This window comes from Schistocerca piceifrons, chromosome 5 (genome assembly GCF_021461385.2).
Source record: "Schistocerca piceifrons isolate TAMUIC-IGC-003096 chromosome 5, iqSchPice1.1, whole genome shotgun sequence".
Lineage (NCBI taxonomy): Eukaryota > Metazoa > Arthropoda > Insecta > Orthoptera > Acrididae > Schistocerca > Schistocerca piceifrons.
The window spans coordinates 13763491-13778203 of NC_060142.1; the positions used below are offsets into that span (position 1 = coordinate 13763491).

The 14713-nt window shown below is 46.9% G+C and overlaps 1 pseudogene; it reads right to left on the reverse strand.

The window, feature by feature from the left end:
• Window positions 1-765: 765 nt before the first annotated feature.
• On the reverse strand, window positions 766-3671 carry LOC124798085 (annotated as a pseudogene).
• Window positions 3672-14713: the final 11042 nt, after the last annotated feature.

Below are 14713 nucleotides of genomic sequence, written 5' to 3' on the forward strand. Positions count from 1 at the left end.
CCTGGCGATGCGATGGTGATGTGGCCTCACTGTGTGGTGTGTCCTCTCGTTGTCCGGTGTCTATCCTGTCCTGGCTACCAGCATGCCGGCATACTAGTGGACTTCGGTGTTTTACGTCTTCTTCGTCTCGCGAGAGACGTTCTGCAGCGCTGTCTGTAGGTCTGCAGACAGCTTCCTCGTGCCGTCGCGAACCTCGTTCTACAGCCGCACGACTGCGTCGTCTAGGGTGTATCCCCAGTCGCTCGGCGTGAAGACCGGGTTCGCGTTGATGGTGTTGAGATCTTTCTTTGTGACGAACTCGAGGAGAGTTGCCCGATGCCCGCCACGTATCTCAATCGGCCTGTGCGGAAGCGGCGGCTTCCGTAGCCCTTCCGCCTGGCCGAAGAGGTACGGGTTCTTTTGGGCGTTGAAGCACCCATCCCGTACCATGGTGGCAATCTTCTTCAGCACGTTTGGCATGTTCGTGCTGTCCGGAAAGGGTATGATGTCCGTGTAAAGATTGCCATCCTCTTCTTGCTTCCCCTTCTGTGTTGCCTTCCCGCCTGGAGTTGGGGAAGGAGAGGACGGTGCCACGTTCATGGGCGTCTCCTCGGTCTCCTGTATTGCTACAGGTTCCGGGGCGACGTCCGTTTGCGCGGACACATCCGTCGGCGTGGACAAATCCGTTTGCGTGGACTCGTCCACCCCAACTTAACGTACCACCGTGGGCGTGGCAACGGGGGCGGGTGTCTTCTTTTGCATCAGCCGGATTTCTTCCCGCAACTCTTACAGCTGCCGATGGAGACCGGCCGCCTCCTTCTGCATTGCCGCTCTCTCTGCCGCCAGCGCGGCTTTGAGGGCGGCCACTGCGTCGTCGGTGGCGGCGCTGGGCGGGATTGCGGCCACCCCGTTTTCCCCCTTGTGCGGGGGTGGCGGGACGGCTGCCTCTTCTTCATGTACCGCTTTCTTGGCGGTTGTTGGTGTCCGCTGCTTCAGGTATGCGCAGCTGCGTGCGTTTGCGGCGTGCGTGCCGCCACAGTTAACGCACGTTGGCGCGACGTGCGGTGGCTTGTCGCAGTCGCGTGTAACGTGTGCCTTTGCACATTTCAGACACGCGACTGCGTCCCCACACATCCTGGCGACGTGTCCCATCTTCTGGCAGCGGTAGCACTGCCTCTTGTGCTGCGGTCGGCTGCGCTTCTTCTTGTTGCCGCCGCGGCCGTCTCCTGCCAGCGTGAGCAGAAGCTTTGCCACAGCAGCAAGTTTGCCTACCTTTCCGAGTCCGGACACGGCGTAGGGCTAGTGGCGTTGCCGTGCGCGAGCGACGGTAACGATGCGAGCCGCAGCGAGTCGAGCGGCGGAGTGCGTCGCGTGTGCGTGCGTGTCGCGCGCGTGACGTCTGATCTTTTTTTTTATTGCACTTTTCATTCCCTTCTCAGATGGAGAAGGACGGGCTGTTGTAGAGCGTGCGTTGAGCTCTTTGCAGCCATGGGGTAAAGTTTATTCTGCTGTGGCACTCCTTATTTCTCTCGCTGGGGTGCAAAAAAAGGGCGGGGGGGTTCTCCCAATTGGGAATTTATTTGCAGGCGTTTGTTGGGGACAGTTCCGGTATTTACCTTAGCGGCCAAGGAAAACCTGCAAAACCCGGCCAGAAGTGCTTGTCATGTCTTGCCTTCTCTTTATTTGCCGTATTGCCAGCGTTGGCGCTGGCGTTCACGGCGGGCAAGGGCGGCCTCACGTCTCCTGTCGCGCTCCTCCCCTCACTCTCTTCTGTGCTGCGCCTCGTCTCACTCTCTTCTGTGCTGCTCCTCCCCTCGCTCTCTTCTGTGCTGCGCCTCCTCTCGCTCTCTTCTGGGCTGCTCCTCCTCTCGCTCTCTTCTGTGCCGCGCCTCCTCTCGCTCTCTTCTGTGCTGCTCCTCCCCTCGCTCTCTTCTGTGCTCCACCTCCTCTCGCTCTCTTCTGTGCTGCGCCTCCTCTCACTCTCTTCTGTGCTGCGCCTCCTCTCGCTCTCTTCTGTGCTGCGCCTCCTCTCGCTCTCTTCTGTGCTGCTCCTCCCCTCGCTCTCTTCTGTGCTGTTCCTCCTCTCGCTCTCTTCTGTGCTGCGCCTCCCTTCGCTCTCTTCTGTGCTGCGCCTCCTCTCGCTCTCTTCTGTGCTGCTCCTCCCCTCGCTCTCTTCTGTGCTGCGCCTCCTCTCGCTCTCTTCTGTGCTGCGCCTCCTCTCGCTCTCTTCTGTGCTGCTCCTCCCCTCGCTCTCTTCTGTGCTGCTCCTGCCCTCGCTCTCTTCTGTGCTGCGCCTCCCCTCGCTCTCTTCTGTGCTGTGCCTCCTCTTGCTCTCTTCTGTGCTGCGCCTCCTCTCGCTCTCTTCTGTGCTGCTCCTCCCCTCACTCTCTTCTGTGCTGCGCCTCCTCTCGCTCTCTTCTGTGCTGCGCCTCCTCTCGCTCTCTTCTGTGCTGCTCCTCCCCTCGCTCTCTTCTGTGCTGCTCCTCCTCTTGCTCTCTTCTGTGCTGCGCCTCCCCTCACTCTCTTCTGTGCTGCGCTACCTCTCGCTCTCTTCTGTGCTGCGCCTCCTCTCGCTCTCTTCTGTGCTGTGCCTCCTCTTGCTCTCTTCTGTGCTGCTCCTCCCCTCGCTCTCTTCTGTGCTGCTCCTCCTCTTGCTCTCTTCTATGCTGCGCCTCCCCTCGCTCTCTTCTGTGCTGCGCTTCCTCTCGCTCTCTTCTGTGCTGCGCCTCCTCTCGCTCTCTTCTGTGCTGTGCCTCCTCTTGCTCTCTTCTGTGCTGCTCCTCCTCTCGCTCTCTTCTGTGCTGCTCCTCCCCTCGCTCTCTTCTGTGCTGCGCCTCCTCTCGCTCTCTTCTGTGCTGTGCCTCCTCTCGCTCTCTTCTGTGCTGTTCCTCCTCTCGCTCTCTTCTGTGCTGCGCCTCCTCTCGCTCTCTTCTGTGCTGCTCCTCCCCTCGCTCTCTTCTGTGCTGCGCCTCCCCTCGCTCTCTTCTGTGCTGCGCCTCCTCTCACTCTCTTCTGTGCTGCGCCTCCTCTCGCTCTCTTCTGTGCTGCGCCTCCTCTCGCTCTCTTCTGTGCTGCTCCTCCCCTCGCTCTCTTCTGTGCTGTGCCTCCCCTCACTCTCTTCTGTGCTGCTCCTCCTCTCGCTCTCTTCTGTGCTCCACCTCCTCTCGCTCTCTTCTGTGCTGCGCCTCCTCTCACTCTCTTCTGTGCTGCACCTCCTCTCGCTCTCTTCTGTGCTGCGCCTCCTCTCGCTCTCTTCTGTGCTGCTCCTCCCCTCGCTCTCTTCTGTGCTGTTCCTCCTCTCGCTCTCTTCTGTGCTGCGCCTCCCTTCGCTCTCTTCTGTGCTGCGCCTCCTCTCGCTCTCTTCTGTGCTGCTCCTCCCCTCGCTCTCTTCTGTGCTGCTCCTCCCCTCGCTGTCTTCTGTGCTGCGCCTCCCCTCGCTCTCTTCTGTGCTGCGCCTCCTCTCGCTCTCTTCTGTGCTGCTCCTCCCCTCGCTCTCTTCTGTGCTGCTCCTCCTCTTGCTCTCTTCTATGCTGCGCCTCCCCTCGCTCTCTTCTGTGCTGCGCTTCCTCTCGCTCTCTTCTGTGCTGCGCCTCCTCTCGCTCTCTTCTGTGCTGTGCCTCCTCTTGCTCTCTTCTGTGCTGCTCCTCCTCTCGCTCTCTTCTGTGCTGCTCCTCCTCTCGCTCTACGTCCATCTCTGCGGTATGCTATGGAGTCTAACTGCGATTTCCGTGACAAGTCGCAACTAAGAGTCGCAAGTAGCAACTAGAAAGCGCGGTTAACAGTGCCATCTGTGGGTCAAAGTTCGTACTACGCCCATCTCTGCGGTACGCTATGGAGTCTAACTGCGATTTCCGTGACAAGTCGCAACTAATAGTCGCAAGTAGCAACTAAAAAGCGCAGTTAGCACTGCCATCTGTTGAGCAAAGTTCATACTACGCTATTCGCTACCGAGTCAAACTGCGATATCTGTGACAATTCGCAACTAAGAGTCGCAAGTAGCAACTAAAAAGCGCAGTTAACATACTTTTCCTAGTGTCATCTGTTGACCGACGTACGTACTTCGTTATGAGAGCCTTGTGCCTCACGAGATCGATGTGCTGTGTGTGCATATGAAGGGCTTATTTCAATAGTGGTACAAGTCCATTTTTGTTAATTTTGAGATATAGAGTCGTAAAGTTAAAAGAGTGCTGAAAAATCTGCAGTTGAGATACCAGAAATATTCAAGCATATGGCTTCTTGCTAGAGATTAACCTTTATTTATGTTTGTTTGGATCACTAATTTCAGAAGCATTATAGACAGAAAAGTGTAGGTAATGGACTTGTACCACTATTGAAATAAGCCCTTCATATTATATGACGACATGCACATTCAGCATCAGTTATGGTTGGTCAAATACTGCTGTGACTCTGAATGTATTATATTAATAAGAAGCAACATTGCTTTTTTCTCCTGAAAATGTCAAGTAACGTAACAAATGTGTTTGATTCTGCTTCCAATATGACAGTTTTGGTTAATACTCCACATGCCTACAGGACTTTGCAATGTTAACACAGCAGAACTCAGACATCTGTATAAGTGTAGAGAAATGAAAACAGTCGTATGAATGCCTCACTTTTGTTCCGACACAGTTCAAGACTCGGGAGAAAAGTTTTACACCTGGTGTCCTACATGGCAACTTCACACACAAGAACTTTTTGCCGACACTACTACCACCTACATAAGTAAGCTTTTCCTGTGTCACTTTCAAGTAATGCACTTAAGCTATTCCTGATTTATCTGGAAGATCTGTACTTCCCACTTTCATATCAACAGCCTCAAAATGCATATTGTAGACTTCGGGATATGTTACAGGTCAGTGTCACACCAAGATTGTGGAGAAAGGGGGGGCGGGGGGGGGGGGGGGGGCGGCACGTCGGTATCCAACAAGTGTTTACCAATAAATAAGTGGCGGAAAATTACGGGTATAGGACGGCTTAACATGTGGAAAATGAGATTTTTATTATTCACTCAATGTATTTAACATTTATTATTCCTTCAAAATCGCACAACAACTTCAATAAAACACTTTAATCAGTCACACACTTATTTCATAATTATTTCACTTTTAAACTTCAAATCCTCTAAGAGCTGTCTTGAATCTTCACGAGTCTCTCTCAACAGCCTTGATGTGGATAGATATGTACAGCAACCAGTAATCAGTCAGAACTGCGTCTGCAAAAACACAAGGATTATTAAACAAGTTTTGCTGTCACTAATTACTAGCAATATAATTGACAGAGTAAATTGCTAATATTTGCTATACCACATTTGCTAATATTTGCTATATCACATTCGCAAGAACGATCTCACTGAAGTAATTAAGTCCATCAAAACGCTTAGAAACTAACCTCTCGTCTGACGAAAACGGTCTAAAGACTGGCAATTTCTTCAGATCTGTTGACAATGATATTTTGAATCATCACTTTACTGAGTGACTGAAATGTAGTTCAGGTACCTATGAACATAACAATATGTTAGAATTCATTTTCTAAACACGAACTATTACGGTACTGTGCGGCTACTTACATATTAATTACACTATTAGTATTTTCACAGTTGTTTCTTTAATACAAAATTAAGGCCAATGGAAGAATAAACGTAAAACATACTTACCAATGACAGGTTTGTTGAGATGCAATTTTCTGTGTGGACAGATGTAACTTTTTTATACGGTGGTACGTCGCAGAAGTAGCAGAAGTCACAGAAATCGCAGAAGTAGCAGAAGTCACAGAAATCGCAGAAGTAGCAGAAATCGCAGAAGTAGCAGAAGTCGCAGAAATCGCGGAAGTAGCAGAAATAGCAGTGGCGGAGGGATACGCGACTTGGGTTCCTTAACTGCGACTCTTAACTGCGACAAATCACAGTTAAGAATAACAGATACTGAAAAGTAGCATTCACAGAAATCACTGATATCGGAAAATCGCAGTTTAGCCCATCACTACTTTATACTAAGCCATAGTTCGCAGTTTGGCCGCGGTAGCGCCACAGTCGCGTGAGTAATGATATTCTGAAGAGTTCCCTAACGAGATTTTAGTACCATTCCGCTTCCGTTCATCAAAAACTGTGGCGGGTAGGATACATTTTGTAAAGAAAAAAAAGCTTAATTTGTTGTAATGAAAGAATTGCTGCACATTTTGTATCGATTTGGTGCATCCTTCTCGGATCATTCTAAATAAATCGGAGTTCTTCCCCAATTTTAATTTTTCTAGATTCAAAAACGAGGAGGGCAAGAGATGTAGCCAGGCTATAGGGCGGCAGGCGCAATAAGGAAGCTGTCTTCTGAACCTCAGTTTCCTCCGTCGAATGCTGAAACAGTTTATTGAATCCCAATTTCTTACTGACAAATTACTGTCATTATACGACTAGAGAAATACGAGGGTTATTCGTTTATTAGAGTCCGATCGGTCGTGAAATGGAAACTGTAGTGAAAACAGCTTCACCTTTCAGCAACTTTTATCCATAGTCGCCGCTCAGACTTACACATTTGTCGCAGTATTGTACGAACTTTCCAATGCTCTCGCCACAGGCAGCCGCCTGTGATTCCCTAGGCCGGTCTGCCTCTCGTCGTCTGTGGCAAATGCAATGAAAATCAGAGGGAGCCAAGTTCGGCCTTCATGGTGGGTGATGAAACATTTCCCATCGAAAATGCTGCAGGAATGCCTTCATCGCCCATGCAGTGGCGGCCAAGAATTGTTGTGAACAGAGAAATGCATCAGAGATAGATTTCGCATGATTTCATGCAGGCCATATAATGTTCTCGGCGGGCACCTGCGCTCGGCAGATACTACTTTCTGAGTGTCTTTATGTGCTGAATGAGCGCTCAGAACTGAAAACGGAGACTTGGCGTACCGCAGACATTGCTCAACACATCTGTGGAAAGCTTCATCGGATTCCCACTGGTTTCCATTTCACGACCGATCGGATCGTAATAAACAGACAGCCATCGTAAGAGGTTATGTGGGAAGATGTAGATGTTTATTTCTTCCATATGTAAGAGCTCTCATGGAAAGATTTAGGTGTTTATTTGTCCCATACGCGAGAGCGCTCATGGAAAGATTTAGTTGTTTATTTGTCCCATACGCTATTCGACAAGCGAACGATGGAGAAACAGTCTGAAATTCTTTCTTTGTAGCCCCCGTAAAACAATTAAGTGTGAACAGCAGACAACTATGTTGATGTGCGAGGACATGTTGAAAAGTGACGCGTTCAAATTTTTTGTGTGAAAACTGTTGAAGCTTGTGGAATAAAGAAAATGTTATTTACATTTCACACCTTCAATCTTCATTTCCCCGTATTTGTATCCCTCTGCCACTTGAGGGTTCCGAATTGCAGCGTGTAACATAGCGGTGTGTAACGTTAGTATCTCGATATGTGAGAAATGGGGTGCTGTAATCGAGTTTCGAATTCGAACATTTCGTCCGCACACAGGAGCACCCTCTCCTTGAGGATTGCAGTGCAAGACCACACACAGTCCGACGACTTGGGTTGATTGATGGTCATCGATCATTCTCCATGTAGTCCCAATTTGGCCAAGCCGTTTACAAAACTTACAGAACATTTTCGAGGACCTCACTTTGATAATGATGAAGCAGTGCAACAAATGTGAGGCTGTAGTTCCGTCGAGCAAGTCGAACATTCTGCAGTAGCTGTAGCAACAAACCTGTCTCTCGCTAGGAGAAATGTGTTCGTCGCCAGGATGGCTATGTTGACAAACAAACTGTTTTTCCTAATGTAGTTTCGGACCTCCTTTTACCCGCCGTAGTGCAGCAACTCGACGAGGCATGTACACAACAAATCGCTGGAAGTCCCCTTTGAACTGTGCTATCTCTATAGCAATCCATCACGGCGAAAATGTTGCAGGTGCTGGATTTTGTACACTAAATGACGTTTCGATTATGTCACATAAATGTTCGATGGGATTCATGTCGGGCGATCTGGGTGGCTAAATAATTTGTTCGAAGTATCCAGAATGTTCTTCAATAATTGTGGCCTGGTGACGTGTCGCATTGTCATCCTAAAAAATTCCATCGTTGTTTGAGAACATAATGTCCATGGATGGCTACTAATGATCTCCAGGTAGCCGACATAACTATTTCCAGTCAATGATCGACTCTGTTGGACTAGAGGACCCAAGTCATTCCACGTAAACATAGTCCACACAATCGTAGAGCCAGCACCAGCTTGCACACAGCCTTATTCACAAATTGGGTCTATGGCTTCGTAGGATCTGCGCCACACTCGAATCCTACCTCGGCCTGTTATCAACACGAGTAAGGACTCATCTGATCAGGCCAACGATTTCCAGTCGTCTGGTGTGAAACCGAAATGACCACCCGCCCGGGAGAGCCGCTGCAGGCGACGTACTGCTGTTAGCAACGGCACTCGCGTCGCTCCTCTGTTGCCAAAGCCCATTACCGTCAAATGACGCTGCGCTCTCCTAACGGATACCTCGGTCGCACGTCTCATATTGATTTCTGCGGTTATTTCAAGCAGTGCTGGTTGTCTGTTACCACTGACACACACGCCGCAGCCCTCTGCCGTTCTCTCTGTCTGAAGTGAAGGCCGTCGGCCACTGCGTTGTCTGTGCTGTCACTGAGGATATCGAAATATCTAATTCCCTGACGATTTCCGAAACGGAATGTCCTCCACGTCTAGCTCCAACTAACATCCCGCTTTTAAAGTCTGCTAATTTCCGTCGTGTGACCATTAACACGTCGGGCACCTCTTCACAAGAATCACCTCAATATTAATGGCAGCTTTTGCCAACGTACTGACGTTTTATACCTTGAGTACGCGATACTACCGCCATCTGTATATGTACATACCGCTGTTGTTGTTGTTGTGGCCTTCAGTCCTGAGACAACTTCTATATTCTGTGCAAGCTTCTTCAACTACCAGTACCTACTGTAACCTACATCCTTCTGAATCTGCTTAGTGTATTCATCTCTTGGTCTCCCTCTACGATTTTTAGCCTCCACGCTGCCCTCCAATACTAAATTGGTGATCCCTTGATGCCTCAGAATGTGTCCTACCAACCGATTTCTTCTGGTCAAGTTGTGCCACAAACTCCTCTTCTTCCCAATCCTATTCAATACCTCCTCATTAGTTACGTGATCTACCCACCTTATCTTCAGCATTCTTCTGTAGCACCACATTTCGAAAGCTTCTATTCTCTTCTTGTCCAAACTATTTATCGTCCATGTTTCACTTTCAGACATGGCTACACTCCATACAAATACTTTCAGAAACGACTTCCTGACACTTAAATCTATACTCGATGTTAACAAATTTCTCTTCTTCAGAAACGCTTTCCTTGCCATTGCCAGTCTACATTTTATATCCTCTCTACTTCGACCATCATCAGTTACTGTGCAAATAGCGAAACTCATTTACTAATTTAAGTGTCTCATTTCCTAATCTAATTCCGCAGCATCACCCGACTTAATTCGACTACGTCCCATTATCCTCGTTTTGCTTTTGTTGATGTTCATCTTATATCCTCCTTTCAAGACACTGTCCATTCCGTTCAACTGCTCTTCCAAGTCCTTTGCTGTCTCTGACAGAATTACACTGTCATCGGCGAACCTCAAAGTTTTTATTTCTTCTCCATGGATTTTAATACCTGCTCCGAATTTTTCTTTTGTTTCCTTCACTGCTTGCTCAATATAGGGATTGAATAACATCGGGGAGAGGTTGCAACCCTGTCTCACTCCCTTCCCAACCACTGCTTCCCTTTGATGTCCCTCGACTCTTATAACTACCATCTGGTTTATGTCAAATTGTAAATAGCCTTTCGCTCCCTGTATTTAACCCCTGCCACCTTTAGAATTTGAAAGAGAGTATTCCAGTCAACATTGTGAAAAGCTTTCTCTAAGTCTGCAAATGCTAGAAACGTGGGTTTGCCTTTCCTTAATCTAGCTTCTAAGGTAAGTCGTAGGGTCAGTATTGCCTCACATGTTCCATTATTTCTACGGAATCCAAACTGATCTTCCCCGACGTCGGCTTCTACTAGTTTTTCCATCTCATGTAAAGAATTCGCGTTAGTATTTTTCATCTGTGACTTATTAAACTGATTGTTCGGTAATTTTCACATCTGTCAGCACCTGCTTTCTTTGGGATTGGAATTATTGTATTCTTCTTGAAGTCTGAGGGTATTTGGCCTGTCTCATACATCTTTCCCACCAGATGGTAGAGTTTTGTCAGGACTGGCTCTCCCAAGGCTGTCAGTAGTTCTAATGGAATGTTGTCTACTCCCGGGGCTTGTTTTGACTCAGGTCTTTTACTGCTCTGTCAAACTCTTCACGCAGTTTCGTATCTCCCATTTCATCTTCATATTAGAGACTGATGACCATAGCAGTTAAGTCCTATAAAATTTCACATACATTTGAACATTTTTTTGAACACATCTTCATCTACATCCTCTTCCATTTCCATAATATTGTCCTCAAGTACATTGCCCTTGTATAGACCTTCTATATACTTCTTCCACCTTTCTGCTTTCCCTTCTTTGCTTAGAACTGGGTTTTCATCTGGGCTCTTGATATTCATACAAGTGGTTCTCTTTTCTCCAAAGGTCTCTTTCATTTTTCTGTAGGCAGTATCTATCTTACCCCTAGTGAGACAACCCTCTACATACTCACATTTGTCCTCTCCCTGCTTAGCCATTTATCACTTCCTGTGGATCTCATTTTTGAGACGTTTGTATTTCTTTTTGCCTGCTTCATTTACTGCATTTTCATCAATTAAATTGAATATTTCTTCTGTTACCCAAGGATTTCTAGCAACCCTAGTTGTTTTTTTTAATACCTACTTCATCCTTTGCTGCCTTCACTACTTCATCCCTCAAACCTACCCATTATTCTTCTACTGTATTTCTTTCCCCCATTCCTGTCAATTGTTCCCTTATGCTCTCCCTGAAACTCTCTACAACCTCTGGTTCTTTCAGTTTATCCAGGACCCATCTCCTTAAATTCCCACCTTTTTGCAGTTTCTTCAGTTTAAATATACAGTTCATAACCAATAGATTGTGGTCAGAGTCCACATCTGCCCCTGGAAATGTCTTACAATTTAAAACCTGGTTCCTAAATCTCTGTCTTACCATTATATAATCTATCTGATACCTTTTAGTATCTCCCGGATTCTTCCAGTTATACAACCTTCTTTTATGATTCTTGAACCAAGTGTTAGCTATGATTAAGTTATGCTCTGTGCAAAATTCTACCAGGCGGCTTCCTCTTTCATTTCTTACCCCCAAACCATATTCACCTACTATGTTTCCTTCTCTCCCTCTTCCTACTACCGAATTTCAGTCACCCATGACTATTAAAATTTCGTCTCCCTTCACTCTCTGAATAATTTCTTTTATTTCGTCATACATTTCATCAATTTCTTCATCATCTGCAGAGCTAGTTGGCATATAAACTTGTACTACTGTAGTAGGCATGGGCTTCGTGTATATCTTGGCCACAAGAATGCGTTCACTATGCTGTTTGTAGTACCTTACCCGTACTCCTATTTTTTTTATTCATTATTAAACTACTCCTGCATTACTCCTATTTGATTATGTATTTATAACCCTTTATTCACCTGACCAGAGGTCTTGTTCCTCCTGCAACCGAACTTCACTAATTCCCACTATATCTAACTTTAAGCTATCCATTTCCCTTTATAAATTTTCTAACCTACCTGCCCGATTAAGGGATCTGACATTCCACGCTCCGATCCATAAAACGCCAGTTTTCTTTCTCCTGTAACGACGTCATCTTGAGTAGTCGCCACCCTGAGATCCGAATGGGGGACTATTTTACCTCCGGAATATTTTACCCAAGAGGACGCCATCATTATATAACCATACAGTAAAGCTGCATGCCGTTGGGAAAAATTACGGCTTTAGTTTCCCTTTGCTTTGAGGCGTTCGCAGTACCACCACAGTCCCATGAGTTTTGTCACCTTCATGTAAGTACGTAGACATGAAGATTAAAAATGTAGGATGTTAATAAAGTCGTATTTAGTTCAAAAACCTTAAGAGGTTCCACATAAACTATTCGGAGTCATTACTTTCCAGCCGCCGTCGTAGAGAAAGAGAGATAGACGACGATCTAATGGAATGTGGGTGAGTCATGCCGGAACACACGCGGGATCAGGATGCGTGGGTAGGTGAAGACTGGCTGTCGAAGTTTCGTTCCCACACGGGCGAGGAACGCACAGAGAGGCGGGATTATCACATTCGGTATCGTGACTAGCAGCAGAGACAGCTGCCGGGACTTCCACTTTGGGAGTCAGTGGCGGAACGCCAGAGCTGGGCGAGGAGACGCCGGAATGCAGCGTGCAACGGGCAGCCTGAAATGCCTGCGCCTTATCAGCGGCGGGTCGGCTGTCGGCTGTCGGCCGGTCGCTGCCTTCCCAGAAGGCCGGTTGGTCGGCCGCAGAGCGCGTCCCGCCCGCTATCAGTTCCCGGAAAGGCGGCGGGCGGCGACCGGCCGGTGGTTTGAGCCAGCAGCCAGTCTGCGGTCAACACGGATCACAGCGCGGGGGCGGGGGGACTCGCGGGGGGCAGCCGCCTGCTTACTGCGGCAGTAACGGCGAGCGGCGCGGCACTTCCGCCACTGTGTTCACCACCTACAGTATACGGCCTTGCGCTCGTGACTAACTACCCGTCGTCAGCTAACGTGTTTCGCAGTGTAAATCACGAGAACGCGCAGATAAGCCAAAACATCATGACGACCGCCCACTGCGACGTTAGATGCCACCCAGTGGCGTTGTCGGCACGTGACGCGGTAACGAAAGTATTTAACCCTTTGTTTCCTGACATAAGAAAAAATTTACTTTTTAACGTTTACTATGCAGAATTTATGCTATTGTAGCCTCAAATGACGGTAGGAGTTTTTGTAAAATTTTCTTTTCTTTTTTGCAACTTTTTTTTCTCCTGGTACTCAGAAATACCGTCAGACTCCATGGATAGAATCACAACATGCGCAGAAAAATGCTCCAATTTCTATAACTTGTACTTTATTCCACATAAATATTAAATATTTTTGCATTAGAAAATTAATTAACAGAAATATGATATTTCAGATTTTTTTTTTTAATTTCGCAAGGATTTATTCTAGAGCAATTTCACAATACATAGTAACTTAGCCATACATTTTTGACAATATATACATATCACATATTTAGTGATCCCTCATGAAATTGTAGGAAACAGTTCTTTTTCTCACTGCAGCACAAATATACTTTACATGTACTACATTGTGAATGTGGTCTCGACTGAATTTTATTTTTCGCACACATTTCACATCGTCCTCATTTACAACTGAACACTACAAAATGGCTTACTCGGTTGCCAAGACGTACATCCTTCGGAACAGAAAAGTTATCGTTCCTTCTCTTTGGGAGAGTTATTTCATCTTTACCAGAGTTTCTCTTTTTGAGATTTGGCACTTGCTGTTCATTCATTAGCCCTAGTGCCACAGCACGCCTGAATTCCAGCAGTGGCAGTGCCCCATGCAGATAACTGAAAATGACGTAAGCATTGACAAAAGCGATTTCTATTGCTCCCCAGAAGAGACGGTGCCACCATTTCCTTGATCGCTTGTCAAGACCATAAGTTGAACGTAATCTGTCTGCATGATCCACACCGCCCATGTTTTTATTGTAATCACATACAATAACTGGACATGGTATAGTCATACTAGTTCCATCTTTCTGTTTTCTTGTCACTACGCTCTGTTCAGTGCCATGGAAGTTTGACGCAAAATACACTACTTTATTTTCCTTCCATTGAAATACTGTAAGGTCTAAAGATGACTCTCTGTGATTTGATTTAGACATTTTTCTTTAGGTAAATTCCCTGGCAAACTTTTCCTGTTTGTTCTAATTGTTCCACAGGCAAATGTATTTACGGATTTCTGTGTGAGAAAAAGTGGACAGAACAACTAGTGAGAGGTAACGCGTTGTTGCTACAATAAAGTGTTCGCACAACCTGACGGTACTAATAAGTCCGCCTTATATTTTCCACTTTATCTCATTCACTTGTAACGTAATGCTTCAAACTGTTATAAAAAAACAAAGAAGGTAAGTACGTACAATGGAAAACTCAACGGAAGTTTCAATAAATTGCGAATATATTCAGGCAACACCATGCAAACAAGCACATACAATCTTCTGTTTTCACAGCAGCGCGCGAAAAACAATTTCAAGCTCTGACCGCCAGAGAGGTCTATGTATTGCACAATAACATCTATGAAACAGTAGAGCAGAGTTACTGTTATGTACCGACAGGCTCTCAGATCACGAAACTGCACCACGAGAAAATAATGAGAGTCAAAACTTACTGGTACTTTTAAGTACCGTCAGGCAACAAAGGGTTAAGAGGAGCAGACACGGACAGGGAATCAGCCTAGCGAAAATATGGGCAGAAAATGGGAAAATCCATTGATATAGGGGTCTTTGACGAACGGCAGATTATTATTACCCAGGGTAACTTGAAAACAGCGAAGCTGGTCGAATGTTCAGCTGCTACTTCAGATAGTTCAAATGGCTCTGAGCAGTATGGGACTTAACATCTGAGGTCATCAGTCCCCTAGAACTTAGTACTATTTAAACCTAACTAACCTAAGGACATCACATACATCGATGCCCGAGGCAGGATTCGAACCTGCGACCGTAGCAGTCGCGTGGTTCCGGAGTGAAGCG